Genomic DNA, 21,874 nt, shown 5'->3' on the forward strand with positions numbered 1-21,874 from the left:
ATCGCTAGCAGGTGATTTTTGCACTGCTGCGATCAGATAGTCGCCACCTACAGGGGAGTGTATTTTAGCTTTGCAAGTGTGTGAACGCATGTGTAGCAGAGCTGTACAAACAGATCTTGTGCCGTCTCTGCGCAGCCCAGGACTTACTCAGCCGCTGCGATCACTTCAGCCTGTCCATGACCGGGATTGACGTCAGGAACGCTGGACGTTTGCAACGCTTGGACACGCCTGCGTATTTCCAACTACTCCCAGAAAACGATCAGTTGCCACCCACAAACGCCCTTTTCCTGTTAGTCTCCTTGCGATCGCCCGTGTGAACGGATCCTTTGCACAAACCCATCGCTGAGCGGCGATCCGCTTGGTACCTGTGCGACGCGCATGTGCACTGCGGTGCATACGCACGCGCAGTTCAGACCTGATCACAGCGCTGTACGAAAATGCAGCCTAGCGATCAGATCTGAATTGCCCCCAGGGTCAGGAGTTTCATCCCTGGAAGGGGAAATAAGATAATCTTGATATTGATGTTTATATGATTTGCGGGACACTGGACCTTCCTTAAATTGATGGTTTATACAGGCGCACATATTGTTACTTAGTTTATCAGCTCTATATCCTGTTTGATATTATAGATCAATTATTGTATGTTAATAAATGTTTTTTTAAATGTGTATATGTGTCCCTATTGGCGTCATTTCTGCCATCTCTTATTAAGGCACTATACTGTATTTTTGTATAGAACAGTTGTTACCTTTGTCTTTTCTGAAGAGGAACATACATGAGCTCATATTGCAGCCACAGGGGCTGTTACAATAATCTGGGGCGATGTTGGTTATGCCGGGGTGCCTATGAGAAAGTGCAAATATAGGAAACATTTATGGTAGTCCTGAGATGACGGATTATTACACGCAGCACTAAAATGTGCAATTATGGGGCTAAATCAGGGCATAATCCATGAGATTTGGTATGCCATTGCTGGTGCGTCTATGCCATTGCAATGTCACATCGCACGGCATCAATCACAACAGTTACAGAATCCACCCAATAGCATGAAGAAAGAGGTAGGGTCTAATATCCAGATGGTCGGAATTTCCAATGCTCAGAGGGGGTCATTCCGAGTTGACCGCTCGCTAGCAGTTTTTAGCAGCCGTGCAAACGCTAAGCCTCCGCCCTCTGGGAGTGTATTTTAGCTTAGCAGAAGTGGGAACGAAAGGATCGCAGAGCGGCTACAAAAATAATTTGTGCAGTTTCAGAGTAGCTCCAGACCTACTCAGCGCTTGCGATAACTTCAGACTGTTTAGTTCCGGATTTGACGTCACAAACACGCCCTGCGTTCGGCCAGCCACGCCTACGTTTTTCCTGGCATGCCTGCGTTTTTTTGAATACTCCCTGAAAACGGTCAGTTGACACCCAGAAACGCCCCTTTCCTGTCAATCACTCTGCGGCTGGCATTGCGACTGAAAAGCGTCGCTACACCTTGTGTAAAAGGACATCGGCCGTTGTGAAAGTACATCGCGCGTGCGCACTGCGCCACATACGCATGCACAGAAGTGCCGCTTTTTCCCTTAATCGCTGCGCTGTGAACATTTTTCACTAGTGATCAACTTGGAATGACCCCCAGAGTGCAGACAGATCCAGGTAAGTATTTTAACCCTATCCCCTAACGCCAACCCCCCCCTCCCCCCCACACCACCACCACCACCACCACCGTCACCACAGCCTAACCCTCCCACTACTGTCTTACCCTAACCCTAAAACTAACGCTAACCCTGATACTCATCTTGGGCATTCGTCGGCCTTCTCAGCACTATGATTCCAGTGTTGGGATTCTGACCATCAGGGTTCCCCGACCACCGGGATTCTGACTACATCAGAACAGAACGAGGTGGAACCAAGGGACCAATTAATTAAATATCCACTTTTCTCAAACAAACAGATTGTGTAAGACTTATCACACACAATGAGATCAAACATCTAAATAGAAGACCGAATGAATAATAAGAGGAAGATCTCCGCAGATCAGAGAGGAATTAAGCCTGCGGGTAACATTTTCTCCAATATGAATCTGTCAGACAGTTTGTTATCAGAACCTGACAGCGGTTACTCGCTCTAGGAAATTATAACCTGGATGATCGCAAATTTGTTAAATATCTTACAGCATCTGAGCGGGACAACAACCAATTCACAGCCAACAACAGAAAACCTATAGCTACAGGTAACCTCAGGTCTGTCATGTGGTGTCTAGATCTACAGTACTTCCCACAGAAAATGCACAGAAAGAGAAGATAAAAATATATAGACGCTGGTTGATCAACTAATATTTACGGGATAATCCTTCAAAACAACAATTTTCGGGAGATACCCACCAATATGAAGTATCCCCCAAATGTACTGCATCAGCTGCGGCTCCTAAACTTCCGAGAGCAGCTGCAAAGCTGTCAAATTCTGGAGCTTGGCCCCATCAGGATAACGACATCGTCAGACAGAGATGTGCACAGACCCAGTGTTTTGGTTTTGGATCTGGATTTATTAAAAAATGTATAAAAACAACTAAAATCATGTACAGGAACTTGGATGCAAGTATGTAGTATCGCAGTGTGAGAGGTGCGCCTGCGGTGCGTGTGGTGCCTGCTGCCGTGCAGGTGTAGACTCTGTACTCACCAGGCGCCGCTCTCTCTCACCTTCAGGTACCGGAGCCTCCAACGGACCTGGAAATCTTCAGTCGGATCCGGACACGGCGATTCCCTCTCGGAGCTGACCGACGACCGAGCTGAGGAGAGAATGGTTTACATTAAAGGGGGTATCGACCCTTCTTCCACTGGAACAGGGGATACCCCAGGGGTGACCGCGACCTTCACCGGTTGGGTGAATGGTCATCACCGGCACAAAGCCTCAGCCACCCAGATTTCACACACTCGCGCTTTCGCACGTAGTGTGATGAAAAGGATTCTCACGTCCGTGAGCAATCCCGACTCCGGCGCTCGGGGACAGACAAGGGACAAACGTACACGGATGCTACTCACCGTCACAAGTCTTGCACTCCGATCTTCTCCACTTACAGGTCTGCCTTCGCCCACGGGCCTAGCGCCCGCCTAACTTGCTGCCCGTTGGGTGACCTGGGCCTAATGCCCAAGGTCACCTTAATGTATCCCTAATTGGCCACAAATACACTAGGGCCTAACGCCCTCTATTGCCCACAGGCCTATTGCCTGATGTGCCCTCGGGCCTAATGCCCGTCCCTGGTGGTCGAGGGAGGAAAAGGGGAGGGGGACAGATAGCCTCACTGAGGCCTCACCTAATCCGGGGGCCTCCACCGTCTTCTGCCGCTGACCCGTCCTGGCCAGCGGCGCCTCCGACTCTTCTCCGCGTCCAGCCGCCGCTGGACATCTTCTTCAAGGGGCCTGGCATCTTCTGGCCTCTTCCGCGGCCTCAGGACCTCTTCACCGCTCTTCGGCGCGGCCCGGCGTCTTCTCCCGGCGGTGTCTTCTCTCTTCTCCCTCGCGCTCCTCTCCGCCGTCGTCCTCTTCGCGCTCCTGCGCGCGGGCCTCTCCTCTCGGTCCCATCCGGCGTCTGACGTCAGACGCCGGGGGCGGGGCCTATGACGCGGCGAGCGCCGATTGGCTCGCCGCGTCCCTCTCTGATTGGCCGCCGCTCCGGGAGCCGCGATTGGCTCCCGGAGGGCGCCAACATTCAAACCCCTCTGCAGCCTCTGGTCCGGTGCAGGGAAAAGGGTAATCCCTGCACCGGACACCCGCCGCCGCCACGCATACAGCGCTGCTGATGTGCCCGCAGGGCACATCTTTACATTTCCCCCCCCTTTTTCCTTTGTAGTCCCTACAAAGTTCCTCACGACTTCCATTGTCCGCGGGTCAGGGAATTCCGAGGTCCCTCCGGCGAGGTTGCAGGGCACATCTTTACAGCAGCATGAACTACAGCCCACACTATCCTGAGCGAAACGGCCTCTGACGTCACTAGGGACGGACTTACATGCAATCCAAAACACTCAAGATCGGTTTTAACTCGGAACCTCAAAGTCAGCCGATTTGACTGAAAACCCCAAAGTTCCGGTATGTTTGGTCTGCAGCATGTTCGGTATCTTCAGCCTCATCTCTACCATGGGTTACTAATTCCAGGGCTCGGGGTAATGAAGTCCGAGTTGGCCAGAGGTGCGGGTTCCCGGCCGAACTCGGCTATTTTTTTTCAAGCGCCAATCATGTACAAGGTAAAACCATGCATGTAAATGATCGCCGCTTTAAAAAAAAAATCCAGTTCAGCTGGGATCCCGCACCTTCGGCCAACTTGGACTTCATTGCATCCAGCCCCAAGTGTGCTCTGTGGACACCATCCACCCCCTCATCAGGCTTAGCAGGTGTTCCCTCGCATCCACCCACAGGGCAGCCATACGTCTACCTACTACAGCAGATACTAGGTTTATGGTACTGCAGGTGGCCACCTCAACCGCCTTGTGGATAATTCAGCCCTGCCTTATAGTGCCTGAGACGAGACTGGATTGTGACTGGAGGCGTGATTGCACAAAATAGTACAGGAAATGCTAAATTCTGATATATAACATATATTGACGTTATTGTCTGGTCAGCCCAACAAATAAATAGCCAAGCGGCGTGGAGCATCAGAATTGCCCCGGAAATCAGATGCAAATCAGACTGAGCCCTTACTGCACTTTCTTTGCGATTGCACACCCACTGCAGACATATTGCCACCCACTTTCTGCGAGTCTATGCCCACTCTAGTTCCAGTCTGAGCTCCCTAGTCATAGTGGGACAGACATGAGACAAAAAAAAATGCTGAATGAGAAAAGCCGAACATCCACAGTGTGTTTTTAGGGGGTACCCGTAATACTAAGTACCGCCCGGATGAATGCATGGGAGCTGCAGCAGATAGCAGAGCTTGGACCTATCAGATAATACCGTCTTCACATGGCATCGGCTATTGTACATTTTGCAGAAATTACCAGGAGAGGGATGCAGAGGGTCCCTCCCTGGCGATGGTGCAGCACCACGGCCAGCTCACAAACCCAGAAAAAAAGTGGTCAAATCAATGATGACTTCTACACATTGCAGGGAAGGGTCCGATCCTGTCCCTGGATGTGACGTACGCACATTGGGGCGATACTTAATTTCTTGCATTTTGAACGCGAACGGCAAACCTCAAATGGCAAACTGAACAGTGATGTGAAATTTGAACTTAAAATAAGTATTAAAACCCTTTTAGATTAATCGAAAATATTTTTATGGTCTTAGAAAAAAAATTGAAGTAAAAAATGTTGGCAAGAAAATTAAATCTTTGAATGTGATCGGCGAGCTTAATGAATTTAGAGCGCCACACTGACTTGCGTACCGCAAACGTGTTCAGGGTCATTAAATCGGTAAAATTCTATAAACTACTATAAACTACTATAAAACACCTAAGCGGTTCAGTACATTTGAGTATCTAGTATACTCAATCAATGCCACATTAAGTGGGATGAAGCTACTAAGTTGAGGAGGTGGGGGGGGGGGGGGCGGGGGGGGGGGAGAGATGGAACCTTTACTAATACAGTGCGGAATCTGCTAAATTATAACAAAAGATCAGACTAATTTTTTATTTTATTTTTTGCAAAAAACACACAAATCCTTGTGTTTTGCTTTCACGACATCTCTGAAATTCCTTTTCAAGTAAGACATAACTACGTAATAAAACACACAGGCACATTGTCTTCTAAGCCACTTTGCAAATATGAGAGTTGGGCCAGACAGTGACACCATAGATTTTAATGCTACCCCCATGGTAGAAGAATTGGGCTCATATTACACTGGCCCACAGGAAAATTAGATTGTAAACTTCCCTGGTGCAGGATATTAAATGAATAAACATTCCATGGTGCTACATAAGTGAACGGTTATTGTAAAACTAGTTAGTTAACTCCTTCTGTGCTGAGGGTGAGTATGACACCAATTTGCACTGCGTAACTTGCGAGGAATCACCATGCAGGTGGTCACTAGGAGAACGCACGCACATGTGCGATTGCAGAGGAGCGCTTATATGCAACCTGCGACAGAGCCGGATTAAGAGGGGGGTCCCGGGGATAAGTACCCCGGGCCCCCTTTTTTCAAAGGGCCCCCCGTCGCCGCCGCAGATCGGAACAGAGATCCGATCTGCGGTATTGCGCTGCACTCCCGGGAGCCGGCGCCACACGCAGCGGCAGGGCAGCTCAGCGATTGCTGTCCCTGGCGGCTCTGGCTCCTGGCTCCCGGCGGCGGCTCCACTGACTGCACTGCCTGTGTGATGGGACAGCTGAGCGACGGCTCAGCTGTCTGACTGCACTGCCTGTGTGATGGGACAGCTGAGCGACGGCTCAGCTGTCCAATAACATGAGGAGCAGCAGCCTGCGGCTCAGATATTGGCTGCCGCTGGGCGCGCAAGCTGCAGGGAAGGAGGAGAGAGGACAGCCGCGCGTGGAGGCAGCAGCCAGCCCAGCACCCATTCTCAGCCAGCTTTCAGAACGTAAGGCTGATTTACAGTATGTTATGGGTTTTAATATATATATATATATATATATATATATATGTGTGTATATATATATATATGTATATATATGTATGTATATATATATATATATATATATATATGTATAATATATGTGTATCTATATATATATATATATATGTGTGTATATATATAATATATATTGTGTGTGTGTATATATATATATATATATATATGTGTATATATAAAGGTGTGTGTGTATATAATATATATATATGATTTTAATTTTAAATCTTAGGGCCCCCCTGTCTTAAGTACCCCAGGCCCCCCGAGGCCTTAATCCAGCTCTGACTTGCGACCTTGTGCGATGGCAGAGCACAAGCGGGAAGGAAAAGGGCGTGCACAAGGGCTTATTTACACGAAAGTGGCTCATCCAGTCCCGCAGAAACACGCGTGTATGCCTGCTTAGAGGAAACCCTGATGATGACTTGGCATAAACCAGACACGTGTTGCTGGTGAACAATTTACGCCCATTTTGCGCACAAGTCTGCTCGTTCCCTGTGTACCGCCCCACACTACTCTGAATACTTGGAGAGAGATATATCAGAGGACATGAATGAATGGCAGTAAGATACCAGAGGTATTGCATCATATCAGACAGATGATAACTTACGCTGAGAGCACATGAGCCGGAGATTGACAGTTGGGACATTTTCCAATTAAACCCAATCACTAAGAGAAAGATCAACAGTGACATCTGGTGTCTATTACAGACGCGGGAAGCGGCCTGACTGCTGCACTGCCAGATACAGTAATAACAGGCATCAAAGACATAGGGGAAGTGAAAACTACAAAGAGTAGACAATGTGTTAACTCATTAGAATCCCATGCAGAGCACTACATGCAGCACCGAATCAGAGCACTACATGCAGCACAGAACCAGCGCACTACACGCAGAGCACTACATGCAGCACAGAATCAGAGCACTACATGCAGCACCGAATCAGAGCACTACATGCAGAGCACTACATGCAGCACAGAAGCAGAGCACTACATGCAGCACAGAATCATCATACTACATGCAGGGCTCTACATGTAGCACAGAATCAGAGCACTACATGCAGAGCACTACATGCAGCACAGAATCAAAGCACTACATGCAGAGAACTACATGCAACACAAAATCAGAGCACTACACGCAGCACAGAATCAGTGCACTGTATGCAGCACAGAATCACAGCACTACATGCAGCACAGAATCAAGGCACTACATGTAGAGCACTGCATGCAACACAAAATCAGAGCACTACATGTAGCACAGAATCAGAGCACTACATCCAGAGCACTACATGCAGCACAGAATCAGTGCACTGTATGCAGCACAGAATCACAGCACTACATGCAGCACAGAATCAAGGCACTACATGTAGAGCACTGCATGCAACACAAAATCAGAGCACTACATGTAGCACAGAATCAGAGCACTACATCCAGAGCACTACATGCAGCACAGAATCAAAGCACTACATGCAGGACAGAATCACAGCACTACATGCAGCACATAATTTAGTGCAATACATGTAGAGCTCTATATTCAGCACAGAATCACAGCACTACATGCAGCACAGAATCAGCGCACTACATGCAGCCCAGAATCAGAGCACTACATGCAACACAGAATCAGAGTCTACATGCAGAGCTCCATATTCAGCACAGAATCAGAGCACTATATGCACAGTACTACATGCAGCACAGAATCAGAGCACTACCTGCAGAGCTCTATATTCAGCACAGAATCCGTGCACTACATGCAGAGCACTACATGCAGCACAGAATCAGAGCACTACATGCAGCAAAGAATCAAAGCACTACATGCAGAGCTCTATATTCAGCACAGAATCAGTGCACTACATGCAGCACAGAATCAGAGCACTACATGCAGCGCTCTATATTCAGCACAGAATCAGAGGCACTATATGTAGCACAGAATCATAGCACTACATGCAGCACAGAATCAGAGCATTACATGCAGCACAGAATCAGAACACTAAATGCAGAGCTCTATATTCAGCACAGATTCAGAGCACTACATGCAGCACAGAATCAGCGCACTACATGCAGCACAGGATAAGTGCACTACATGCAGCACAGAATCAGAGCACTACATGCAGCACAGAATCAGAGTACTACATGCAGAGCTCTATATCCACCACAGAATCAGTGCACTACATGCAGCACAGAATCAGGGCACTACATGCAGAGCTCTATTTTCAGCACAGAATCAGCGCACTACATGCAGCACAGAACGAGAGCACTAAATGCAGCACAGAATCAGAGTCTACATGCAGAGCTCCATATTCAGCACAGAATCAGAGCACTATATGCACAGCACTACATGCAGCACAGAATCAGAGGCACTATGTGCAGCACAGAATCAGAGCACTACATGCAGAGCTCTATAATCAGCACAGAATCAGTGCACTACATGCAAAGCACTACATGCAGCACAGAATCAGAGCACTACATGCAGAGCTCTATATTCAGCACAGAATCAGTGCACTACATGCAGCACAGAATCAGAGCACTACATGCAGCGCTCTATATTCAGCACAGAATAAGAAGCACTACATGCAGCACAGAATCAGAACACTAAATGCAGAGCTCTATATTCAGCACAGATTCAGAGCACTACATGCAGCACAGAATCAGAGCACTACATGCAGCACAGGATAAGTGCACTACATGCAGCACAGAATCAGAGCACTACATGCAGCACAGAATCAGAGTACTACATGCAGAGCTCTATATTCACCACAGAATCAGTGCACTACATGCAGCACAGAATCAGAGTACTACATGCAGAACTCTATTTTCAGCACAGAATCAGAGCACTACATGCAGCACAGAATGAGAGCACTACATGCAGCACAGAATTTAGAGCAATACATATTCAGCACAGAATCACAGCACTACATGCAGCACAGAATCAGCGTACTACATGCAGCCCAGAATCAGAGCACTACATGCAGCCCAGAATCAGAGCACTACATGCAGCACAGAATCAGAGTCTACATGCAGAGCTCCATATTCAGCACAGAATCATAGCACTATATACACAGCACTACATGCAGCACAGAATCAAAGCACTACATGCAGCACAGAATCACAGCACTACATGCAGCACATAATTTAGTGCAATACATGTAGAGCTCTATATTCAGCACAGAATCACAGCACTACATGCAGCACAGAATCAGCGCACTACATGCAGCCCAGAATCAGAGCACTACACTCAGCACAGAATCAGAGTACTACATGCAGAGCTCTATATCCGCCACAAAATCAGTGCACTACATGCAGCACAGAATCAGAGCACTACATGCAGAGCTCTATTTTCAGCACAGAATCAGAGCACTACATGCAGCACAGAATGAGAGCACTAAATGCAGCACAGAATCAGAGTCTACATGCAGCGCTCCATATTCAGCACAGAATCAGAGCACTATATGCACAGCACTACATGCAGCACAGAATCAGAGGCACTATGTGCAGCACAGAATCAGAGCACTACATGCAGAGCTCTATAATCAGCACAGAATCAGTGCACTACATGCAGAGCACTACATGCAGCACAGAATCAGAGCACTACATGCAGAGCTCTATATTCAGCACAGAATCAGTACACTACATGCAGCACAGAATCAGAGCACTACATGCAGCGCTCTATATTCAGCACAGAATCAGAGGCACTATATGCAGCACAGAATCAGAGCACTACATGCAGCACAGAATCAGAACACTAAATGCAGAGCTCTATATTCAGCACAGATTCAGAGCACTACATGCAGCACAGGATAAGTGCACTACATGCAGCACAGAATCAGAGCACTACATGCAGCACAGAATCAGAGTACTACATGCAGAGCTCTATATTCACCACAGAATCAGTGCACTACATGCAGCACAGAATCAGAGCACTACATGCAGAACTCTATTTTCAGCACAGAATCAGAGCACTACATGCAGCACAGAATTTAGAGCAATACATATTCAGCACAGAATCACAGCACTACATGCAGCACAGAATCAGCGCACTACATGCAGCACAGAATCAGAGCACTACATGCAGCACAGAATCAGAGTCTACATGCAGAGCTCCATATTCAGCACAGAATCATAGCACTATATACACAGCACTACATGCAGCACAGAATCAAAGCACTACATGCAGCACAGAATCACAGCACTACATGCAGCACATAATTTAGTGCAATACATGTAGAGCTCTATATTCAGCACAGAATCACAGCACTACATGCAGCACAGAATCAGCGCACTTCATGCAGCCCAGAATCAGAGCACTACATGCAGCACAGAATCAGAGTCTACATGCAGAGCTTCATATTCAGCACAGAATCAGAGCACTATATGCACAGCCTCTACATGCAGCACAGAATCAGAGGCACTATGTGCAGCACAGAATCAGAGCACTACATGCAGAGCTCTATATTCAGCACAGAATCAGTGCACTACATGCAGAGCACTACATGCAGCACAGAATCAGAGCACTACATGCAGAGCTCTATATTCAGCACAGAATCAGTGCACTACATGCAGCACAGAATCAGAGCACTACATGCAGCGCTCTATATTCAGCACAGAATCAGAGGCACTAAATGCAGCACAGAATCAGAGCACTACATGCAGCACAGAATCAGAACACTAAATGCAGAGCTCTATATTCAGCACAGATTCAGAGCACTACATGCAGCACAGGATAAGTGCACTACATGCAGCACAGAATCAGAGCACTACATGCAGCACAGAATCAGAGTACTACATGCAGAGCTCTATATTCACCACAGAATCAGTGCACTACATGCAGCACAGAATCAGAGCACTACATGCAGAACTCTATTTTCAGCACAGAATGAGAGCACTACATGCAGCACAGAATTTAGAGCAATACATATTCAGCACAGAATCACAGCACTACATGCAGCACAGAATCAGCGCACTACATGCAGCACAGAATCAGATCACTACATGCAGCACAGAATCAGAGTCTACATGCAGAGCTCCATATTCAGCACAGAATCATAGCACTATATACACAGCACTACATGCAGCACAGAATCAAAGCACTACATGCAGCACAGAATCACAGCACTACATGCAGCACATAATTTAGTGCAATACATGTAGAGCTCTATATTCAGCACAGAATCACAGCACTACATGCAGCACAGAATCAGCGCACTTCATGCAGCACAGAATCAGAGCACTACATGCAGCACAGAATCAGAGTCTACATGCAGAGCTCCATATTCAGCACAGAATCAGCGCACTATATGCACAGCACTACATGCAGCACAGAATCAGAGGCACTATGTGCAGCACAGAATCAGAGCACTACATGCAGAGCTCTATATTCAGCACAGAATCAGAGCACTACATGCAGCAAAGAATCAGAGCACTACATGTAGAGCTCTATATTCAGCACAGAATCAGTGCACTACATGCAGCAAAGAATCAGTGCACTACATGCAGCACTCTATATTCAGCACAGAATCAGAGGCACTAAATGTAGCACAGAATCAGAGCACTACATGCAGCACAGAATCAGAACACTAAATGCAGAGCTCTATATTCAGCACAGATTCAGAGCACTACATGCAGCACAGAATCAGAGCACTACATGCAGCACAGGATAAGTGCACTACATGCAGCACAGAATCAGCGCACTACATGCAGCCCAGAATCAGATCACTACATGCAGCACAGAATCAGAGTCTACATGCAGAGCTCCATATTCAGCACAGAATCATAGCACTATATACACAGCACTACATGCAGCACAGAATCAAAGCACTACATGCAGCACAGAATCACAGCACTACATGCAGCACATAATTTAGTGCAATACATGTAGAGCTCTATATTCAGCACAGAATCACAGCACTACATGCAGCACAGAATCAGCGCACTACATGCAGCCCAGAATCAGAGCACTACATGCAGCACAGAATCAGAGTCTACATGCAGAGCTCCATATTCAGCACAGAATCAGAGCACTATATGCACAGCACTACATGCAGCACAGAATCAGAGGCACTATGTGCAGCACAGAATCAGAGCACTACATGCAGAGCTCTATATTCAGCACAGAATCAGTGAACTACCTGCAGAGCACTACATGCAGCACAGAATCAGAGCACTACATGCAGCACAGAATCAGAACACTAAATGCAGAGCTCTATATTCAGCACAGATTCAGAGCACTACATGCAGCACAGAATCAGAGCACTACATGCAGCACAGGATAAGTGCACTACATGCAGCACAGAATCAGCGCACTACATGCAGCCCAGAATCAGATCACTACATGCAGCACAGAATCAGAGTCTACATGCAGAGCTCCATATTCAGCACAGAATCATAGCACTATATACACAGCACTACATGCAGCACAGAATCAAAGCACTACATGCAGCACAGAATCACAGCACTACATGCAGCACATAATTTAGTGCAATACATGTAGAACTCTATATTCAGCACAGAATCACAGCACTACATGCAGCACAGAATCAGCGCACTACATGCAGCCCAGAATCAGAGCACTACATGCAGCACAGAATCAGAGTCTACATGCAGAGCTCCATATTCAGCACAGAATCAGAGCACTATATGCACAGCACTACATGCAGCACAGAATCAGAGGCACTATGTGCAGCACAGAATCAGAGCACTACATGCAGAGCTCTATATTCAGCACAGAATCAGTGCACTACATGCAGAGCACTACATGCAGCACAGAATCAGAGCACTACATGCAGCAAAGAATCAGAGCACTACATGTAGAGCTCTATATTCAGCACAGAATCAGTGCACTACATGCAGCAAAGAATCAGTGCACTACATGCAGCGCTCTATATTCAGCACAGAATCAGAGGCACTATATGTAGCACAGAATCAGAGCACTACATGCAGCACAGAATCGGAACACTAAATGCAGAGCTCTATATTCAGCACAGATTCAGAGCACTACATGCAGCACAGAATCAGAACACTACATGCAGCACAGGATAAGTGCACTACATGCAGCACAGAATCAGAGCACAACATGCAGCACAGAATCAGAGTACTACATGCAGAGCTCTATATTCACCACAGAATTAGTGCATTACATGCAGCACAGAATCAGGCCACTACATGCAGAGCTCTATTTTCAGCACAGAATGAGAGCAGTACATGCAGCACAGAATGAGAGCACTACATGCAGCACAGAATTTAGAGCAATATATGTAGAGCTCTATATTCAGCACAGAATCAGTGCACTACATGCAGCACAGAATCAGCGCACTACTTGCAGCACAGAATCAGTGCACTACATGCAGAACAGAATTAGCACACTACATGCAGCACAGAATCAGAGCACTAGATGCAGCACAGAATCAGAGCACTACATGCAGCATATAATCAGAGCACTGCACGCAGAGAACTAGATGCAGCACAGAATCAGAGCACTACATGTGTAATATCTCTATAAAGTGGTTGGTACCTGAAGCTCGTTCGTCTTCGTGGTCGGCAGTACCCACTCTTCAACGATGTCGAGACCAGCGACTTATCCTTCTCGTCACCTGTGAGGCTGGGGCAGAAGGACCAGGAAAACCCCGGAAGGGCAACCCAAACGCACTATACCCAAGGACCACTACATGTGGAGGCGGTGACAACCATTTATTGCACTGAAGATATCAGTAACCGCTATAACTCAATTCTCATAAAACACAGTGGCATTGGTTGAACATTACTACAACATCCTGCTTCTTTCCCTGCCTCTAACAATGCTCACAGTTTAGATATTTCAAAAGTATAACTACGGCTGGGTCAAACAATCAGATACATTACATGTACGAACATTCATTTAGACGGCAATAATACCTGAGGGTAAGAAATATCTTGACAGTGATCTGAAAGCACTTCCTAAACTGTCCATAAGATGGCGTTGTACGCCAAACACTAATGTTCAGTTCCTGCCTCAGTGGGCGTTTGCGGTCAGTGTCTCTTTCATAAGGCGCTTGCACTCTAGCAGAGAACTCCTGGGAGACGTCAGTGGACGTAAGGTAGGTATTCAGAGAACAGTGTGCGGAACTAACTGTAGGTGATATAACGTAGCAACAGTGGTTAACGGTACTAACCGTATTTGAATCCACATAAAGGTAAGTCCATAGACTGGATTATCTCCAATAAGAACTCAGCATAAGTGCAGCAATCTCTCTCCAAGGTTTATGACTTTGTCACTTCTAACATGCAACCCCATTATAGAAGCTGGGGGGATGAACAATAGCTCTAGCTGGCAGGAGGCAAACAGGGGAGTTTAAAACAACTGTGCCAGAAATATTCAAGACCAGGGACGTCCCCCTTCTTACTCAGGGGACCCTGTTGGTGACAGGCCCCACGACATATACATATGTGGAAATAGAGGGGAGACCGGGTACCTGCTTTGGTGGTGAGTGTCCTTATTGCCTCTGGACTGTTGTTGTTGCAGCAGCAGCCCCTCCCGTCTGCTGGCCGCGGTTATTCTCCTCCTGTCTGTGGTGGATATCAGCGCAGCGTTTTGGGCACCGTTGCGGCTGCCGGGAGGCTTCGGCTTCTCCGTCCGTGAATGCGGCTGTGATGGGCGGCTGTGCGCTGCTGCCAGCGGCGTCTCCGCTCCTTCACACCCGGCTGCTGTCAGCTCCACGCTCAACGCGGCTCTCTTCTCCCGGCCCAGCGGCTCTTCACAGCTGGCGACCTCGGGCTCTCTCGCGGCTCCCTCTCTTCCCGCGCTCAGACACCCTTCTCCTCTGCTCCTCCTTCTCCCCTTTTTGGCACGCAGCTTCCTCTCGGCCAATCCCCGTCCCCGAGGGCTTCCCGCTCTCAGTAAGGATGGCCAGACTGCCCTGGGTCCCAGTGTCCGACTCCCAGGGGGGGAATTAACCCTGTCAGTGTCAGTTATTCCCCAGTCTCTTCAGGCAGCACTGGCTACCCTTATGGCCACAATAGCATACAGCAAGGGTACCCCGAACGCGGGTACCACATGTACCCCTGGTAGAAGAATGCGTATCCTCATGCATATACCATTAAACAAAAGTCTCTAACATGAGTCTTTCAATTCAAAAGAACATTAAACAAGTGCAACCGACTCAGGTATCAACATACAAAGAAACAGTTAATAGTTTACTCTCTATACCTTAAAGGCGGGACGCCTTGTGTGCTACGTCCCGACCTTATGGTCTCCACTTCGAGAAAGTCGCTCTCGCTAGGAGCGGTAACTAGGTTAGGTCGATCCAGGCTTTCAACAGGCCTGGCAACCAACGGGTCTGGAGCCACAGGCAGGGCTGGATGCGGTGGTGGTAGACCACCCATAAATACTAAGAGCTCCACGGGATCGTGTAAGGGTATGCCCCCCCAGAGTCTCCTGTCCCTCTGCCACAGGTGGATCAGCGCTCCTCGTCGGTAACCCTATGGTACAGAGCTTGAGTTGGTCTCTCGGTACCACGCTGACTGGACCTTCCAGGCCCTTACGGATCTTGTAGGTGTATCGGTCGCCCTCAGGAGCACTCACCACGACATACGGGCAACTCTCCCACATAGCGTCAAGCTTGCTGGTGCGGTGATTCCGTTTCTTCCAGACAAGGTCTCCAGTCTTCAATGCCTCCGGTCGGATGTGGGCATTGTAGTTCATCTCCTGGCGCTGCTGGGCACGCTCCACTCTGTTTGTTACAATTTCTCGGGCAGCTTCTATCCTCCGCTGGTGCTCACGGACCCAGTCGGTCTTTGGGTCGACGGGAAGGACCACAGCAGGGGCTAATTCCAGGTCCTGGGGTAACTTGCCTCGTCGGCCGAACATGAGGTGGTACGGCGTAAAGCCGGTAGAGCAATGTTCAGTGTTGTTATAGAGATAGGTTAATTCGGGGAGTACAGTCGGCCACTTGGTGCGATTTTCTGCCGCCAGGCAGCGGAGCATCCCAATGAGGGTCTGGTTAGCTCTTTCACACAATCCATTCCCCTGCGGGTGATAGGCTGTTGTCTGAGCTTTTCGACAGCCATAGTAGGAACACAGTTCCTGAAACAACTGCGACTCAAAGGCAGGGCCTTGGTCGGTCAAGATGCAGTCTGGATACCCATAAGGCCTGGCAAAGTGCTTCAGAAACAGTTCAGCCGTGGTTTTAGCAGTGAGGTCTTTGGCCGGGACGGCCAATAGGAATTTACTGTAATGGTCCGTTATTGTAAGGTCATACAGATATCCATTGGGGCTCGGCTCCAATTTCACATGATCCAGGGCAACGATTTGTAGTGGATGTTGGCTCTTAATGGGATGCAGAGGGTCCTTTTGGGTAGTGTCGGCCTGCCTTTTCCTTGTGCATGGAACACAGTCATGGCACCATCTTTCCACATCTTCTCGCATGCCCACCCAGAAATACCGTGTGCGTAGGATAGCTTCAGTCTTTTGAGTGCCAAAGTGTCCGGATTTGTTATGGTAGGCCGTGAGCAGAAGAGTGGCTTGATCTTTGGGGACAACCACCTGAGTAACTGGTTGGTGAGTACTCGAATCTATGCTGGTGCGCACTAGGATCCCCTCCTCCAGGTGAATGCGGTCCCTATGCCGTAGTAACTTGATCAATTCCGGGCCAGCTTTGGCACGTTGAATCCGGGTCAACTGGCGTTGCTGGTGCAACAAGGCCACAAGTTCCCTTAGCACTGGACTCTTCCGCTGCTTCTCACGTCAATCGACTGTCGGAGCATCCAGTAGGGAGTTTTCCACCCTTGGAGGCCCGGTGACGGATAGGGGGTCTGACGTGACCATTCGTCCTCTTCGAGAGACTTTAAACACCGGGGTTTCGACATCCTCATCTACATCTCTCTCTTCCTCCGTGACATCTACAGTGGGTAATCGGGAGAGGGCGTCAGCATTCCCACTTCTGTAGGATACGGTGTACCGGAAATTTGCTAGTCGGGATACCCATCTCTGTTCAAGAGCTCCGAGCTTAGCAGTAGACAGATGTGCCAGCGGGTTATTATCCGTCATGATGACGAACGGCGTGGCGGCCAGATAATGTTTAAATTTCTCGGTGATGGCCCAGATGAGGGCGAACAACTCCAGCTTAAAGGCGCTGTAATTCTCACAGTTTCGCTCAGTCTTGCGGAGGCCCCGGCTGGCGTATGCGATCACTCTTTCACGCCCATCCTGTACCTGAGAGAGCACGGCTCCTAGACCCCGGTGACTGGCGTCTGTGTACACTTGAAATGGTTGTTCATAATCAGGATAGCCCAACAACGGGGCTTCGATTAAGGACGTCTTCAACCGGTGAAAGGCTCGCTGCTGTTCCTCTCCCCAACATACCAAAGATGACCCTCTTCGCTCATGACCCGATTGGCCTCTGAGTAATTTGAGCAACGGGGCCGCCACTGCGGCAAATTGTTCAATGAAGCGTCTATAGTAGCCCACGAATCCCAGATAACTTCGGACATCCCTGACGGTCTTGGGGACTGGCCAGTCCTGAACGACTCTGATCTTCTCCGGATCAGGCATCACGCCCTCGGCGCTGACGACATGTCCAAGATACTGGACTTTGGGCTTGAGCAGGTGACATTTGTTCGGTTTAAGCTTCAGACTGCAGTGGGTCAATTGCTGGAACACTTCTTCCAAATGTCGCATATGGTCCTCGTAGTTTCTTGAGAAAATTATCACATCGTCGAGGTACAACAGGACCATCTCGAAGTTGCGGTGTCCGAGACAGTGCTCCATGACGCGTTGGAAGGTGGCCGGATCGTTGCACAGCCCGAACGGCTTCCTCATAAACTCGAATAAGCCCATTGGCGTAGTGAAAGACGTCTTTTCGATGTCTTCGGGGTCCATTTGGACCTGGAAGTAACCGCTGGTGAGGTCCAGTGTGGAGAAATACGCTGCCGTCTTTAAGGCCGTCAGAGATTCTTCGATTCGGGGAAGTGGGTAGGCGTCCTTGTGAGTTGCAGCATTGAGCCTGCGATAATCTACGCAGAAGCGTAGACTACCATCTTTCTTCTTTACTATCACCAGTGGAGCGGCCCATGGGCTGTGGCTTTCACGGATAACTCCAGCCTCTTTCATCTCCGCGATCATGTTCCTCACTAGCTGGTACATGGCCGGAGGGAGGGGTCGGTGCCGTTCCTTGATAGGAGGGGTCGTCCCCATGGGGATGTGGTGATACACTTCATCCGCTTGCCCAAAATCAGAAGGGTGGTGACTGAATGCAGCAGCGTTGCGTCGCACAATCTGTAGTACTCCGTCTCTTTTATTAGCGGGGGGTGTCAGCATCCCCGATCTGGATCTCGGACCACCATGGAAGTTCTCCCTCAGTCGCTGATGTTTCTTCGTCTGCCGCCCCTGATTGAGCTGTGGTTACACCCTGTCCCACGATGTCTTGGAAGTCGATCCAACTGACCTTCGCCACCGGACAGTACTTGTAGAGTTTGATGGCATACGAGTGTGGGTTCAGAAGACGGACTGGTACCCTCCCGTGTACCACTTTGGCTAGTGTTCTTGCCACAGCGAACGGCTGCCGTCCATCCCAGTCACAGGGTTCCACCAGAGCCTCGTAATCTCTTCCCCCCGGACCAATTCTTGTTTTGCACCACACCACTTGCTCGGAGTTCGGTCTCAGCAGAACAGATTGGCGGTCGGTGATTCGGGCCTTACCCTGACCATTGACAAATTTCCTTTGGTCCTCCAGCACTTTGATGGTCTGTTGTAGGGCCTTTTGTTCCATCGGGGCCGCAGTCTTCATCTCATGTCGTAAGGCTTCTACTAGCTCCTCTGGACAATTTCTCAGAATGTTCATGCCCAGGATCACGGGTGGCAAGTGCGCGCTAGTCGCGGTGGTGAGGAGGTATCCTTGGCGGGTCAAGGCGGCATTTCCTACTTCAACATTGGCTTCCCAGTAGCCCTGGAAGGCGATGGGTTGTCCATTGCTGGCCAGCAGGTGGAGCCATGTAGCGGGTGGGGACACAATGGTGGCTTCATCCCAGTGTTGAAGGAACTCAGTGAGTCGGATTGTAGAGACTTGTGAGCCCGTATCCAAGAGAGCCGGTATCTCGATCCCATTGATACGGATGTTAAGGTGGGGGCACTCTCCTACATACTGGGGCCACCAATCCCGTGACGGCGGACCTGTCAGTGGTTCTCCTCCCGAGGGTCGGTCCCTCGCCTCGGGGTTCCCCCGTTTAAAGGGTCAAGTGGGCAGTTCCATTCAATGTGTCCACTCTGGTGACATCCCCTACAAATCGGTCGACCCTGTGGGTCAAACTGATCGGTAGGCCGTCGGCCGGACTCTCTCGTGACCTCCCATCGAGGGCAGCTTCTTCCACCGCGTTCTTGATGCCATTCTCTGCGTCGGCTTCCACTTGGTTCTTTGCCGAGTTCTCCTAGCCTCTGGCTCATCCGGGACAGGCTGAGTGTCACTTCTGACATCTGTCGGTTCAGGACTTTGATAGTATCTGGCCCTGGTGGGGCTTGTGCCTGCTGAAGGACTGCCCCCGCTCGGGTGGTGGCATCTACATTCTTGTACGGAGGGATGCTCTGGAGGCTTCCTTCATCCACTTTCCTTGGTGCCTCATCGTCTTCAGTCCCGTCACCCTGATTCAATCCTAATATCTGTAGAACATCTTCTTTGAATGCAGAGAAAGACTGTCTGGCTTTTGGCATCTCCACATTCGTAATTGTGACCGAATTGCTTCGCCTTGCGCTCCCTCAATAAATAAATTAATTAGGGTGTCATCGGTCAGTCCGACATCTAGTGGATCCAGTGTTCATACAGCCCTCAAGGCTTCCTGTAGGCCTAGTGCAAATTCCCGTAAAGATTCACCTGGTCGTTGCTCTCTCGCGTACAGACGGCTCTTTAGGTCTGCTACCGTTTTGCATTCAAATATGTTCCTTAATTTCTGGAGTATACAATCTGCACTCTTCTTCTCTGTATCCTCCCATGCTTCTACTTCTTTCAGTGCTGGGCCGGTCAATTGTCCTTTCAGGATCTCTACTTTTTGTTCTTCCGTGAGCGTATATAGGCGAAACATGGAGAGCATTTCATCTTTGAATGCCTTGAAAGTACTTGAGCCAGGGACTTGTTTTCCTGCGTATGTCGGCAACCATGGGGCCCCAAAGTAATATGGCATGGTGATAGGTGATGCCGTTGTCCCTGTCGGGTTTCCGGGTGCCGCTGGTGGTTGTCCCTGTGCCGAGGATGACTCCGGAATGTCTGGGTTCGACATCTTGAAACGATCCTGTTCGCGGACGCCAAGTGTAATATCTCTATAAAGTGGTTGGTACCTGAAGCTCGGTCGTCTTCGTGGTCGGCAGTACCCACTCTTCAACGATGTCGAGACCAGCGACTATCCTTCTCGTCACCTGTGAGGCTGGGGCAGAAGGACCAGGAGAACCCCGGATGGCAACCCAAACGCACTATACCCAAGGACCACTACACGTGGAGGTGGTGACAACCATTTATTGCACTGAAGATATCAGTCACCGCTATAACTCAATTCTCATAAAACACAGCAGCATAGGTTGAACATTATTACAACATCCTGCTTCTTTCCCTGCCTCTAACAATGCTCATGGTTTAGATATTTAAAAAGTATAACTACGGCTGGGTCAAACAATCAGATACATTACATGTACGAACATTCATTTAGACGGTAATAATACCTGAGGGTAAGAAATATCTTGACAGTGATCTGAAAGCACTTCCTAAACTGTCCATAAGATGGCGTTGTACGCCAAACACTAATGTTCAGTTTCTGCCTCAGTGGGCATTTGCGGTCAGTGTCTCTTTCATAAGGTGCTTGCACTCTAGCAGAAAACTCCTGGGAGATGTCAGTGGACGTAAGGTAGGTATTCATAGAACAGTGTGCGGAACTAACTGTAGGTTGTCACGATCCGGGTATCTGGACGCCATTTCTTACCCATCAGATGCCTCCTAAGGCTGGCTCAGCGCTCCAGGACCGGATCCCATCTGTTATCCTGATGTGTACATTCCTGTATCCTCTCCTGTCACTCTGGGACGCTGTCACAGTAAACGCCATATTACACCTGGCATGGCGTCTCCCGCGGCCTCCGCCGCCGTCCCGGAACTTCTGCATGCAGAGTGTCTGAGTGGCGATTACGTCAGCCGCGGCCTCCGCTGTGTCCGCGTGGTTGGATGTGCATCTGTCAGCCTGGCGCCTCCTGTCTCCAGTGGCCGGCGCCGCCTTTACTGTTTTCATTACCACATGGATTACAAACCAAACTTCCCTCCAAGTGTCTGCATGGGCGCAGCCATCTTGGATTCTGTCAGCTGATCATTTCCACCAATCTGTTCTCAGTATTGAT

The sequence above is a fragment of the Pseudophryne corroboree genome, chromosome 7, assembly GCF_028390025.1.
Source record: "Pseudophryne corroboree isolate aPseCor3 chromosome 7, aPseCor3.hap2, whole genome shotgun sequence".
In the NCBI taxonomy this organism is placed as follows: Eukaryota; Metazoa; Chordata; class Amphibia; order Anura; family Myobatrachidae; genus Pseudophryne; species Pseudophryne corroboree.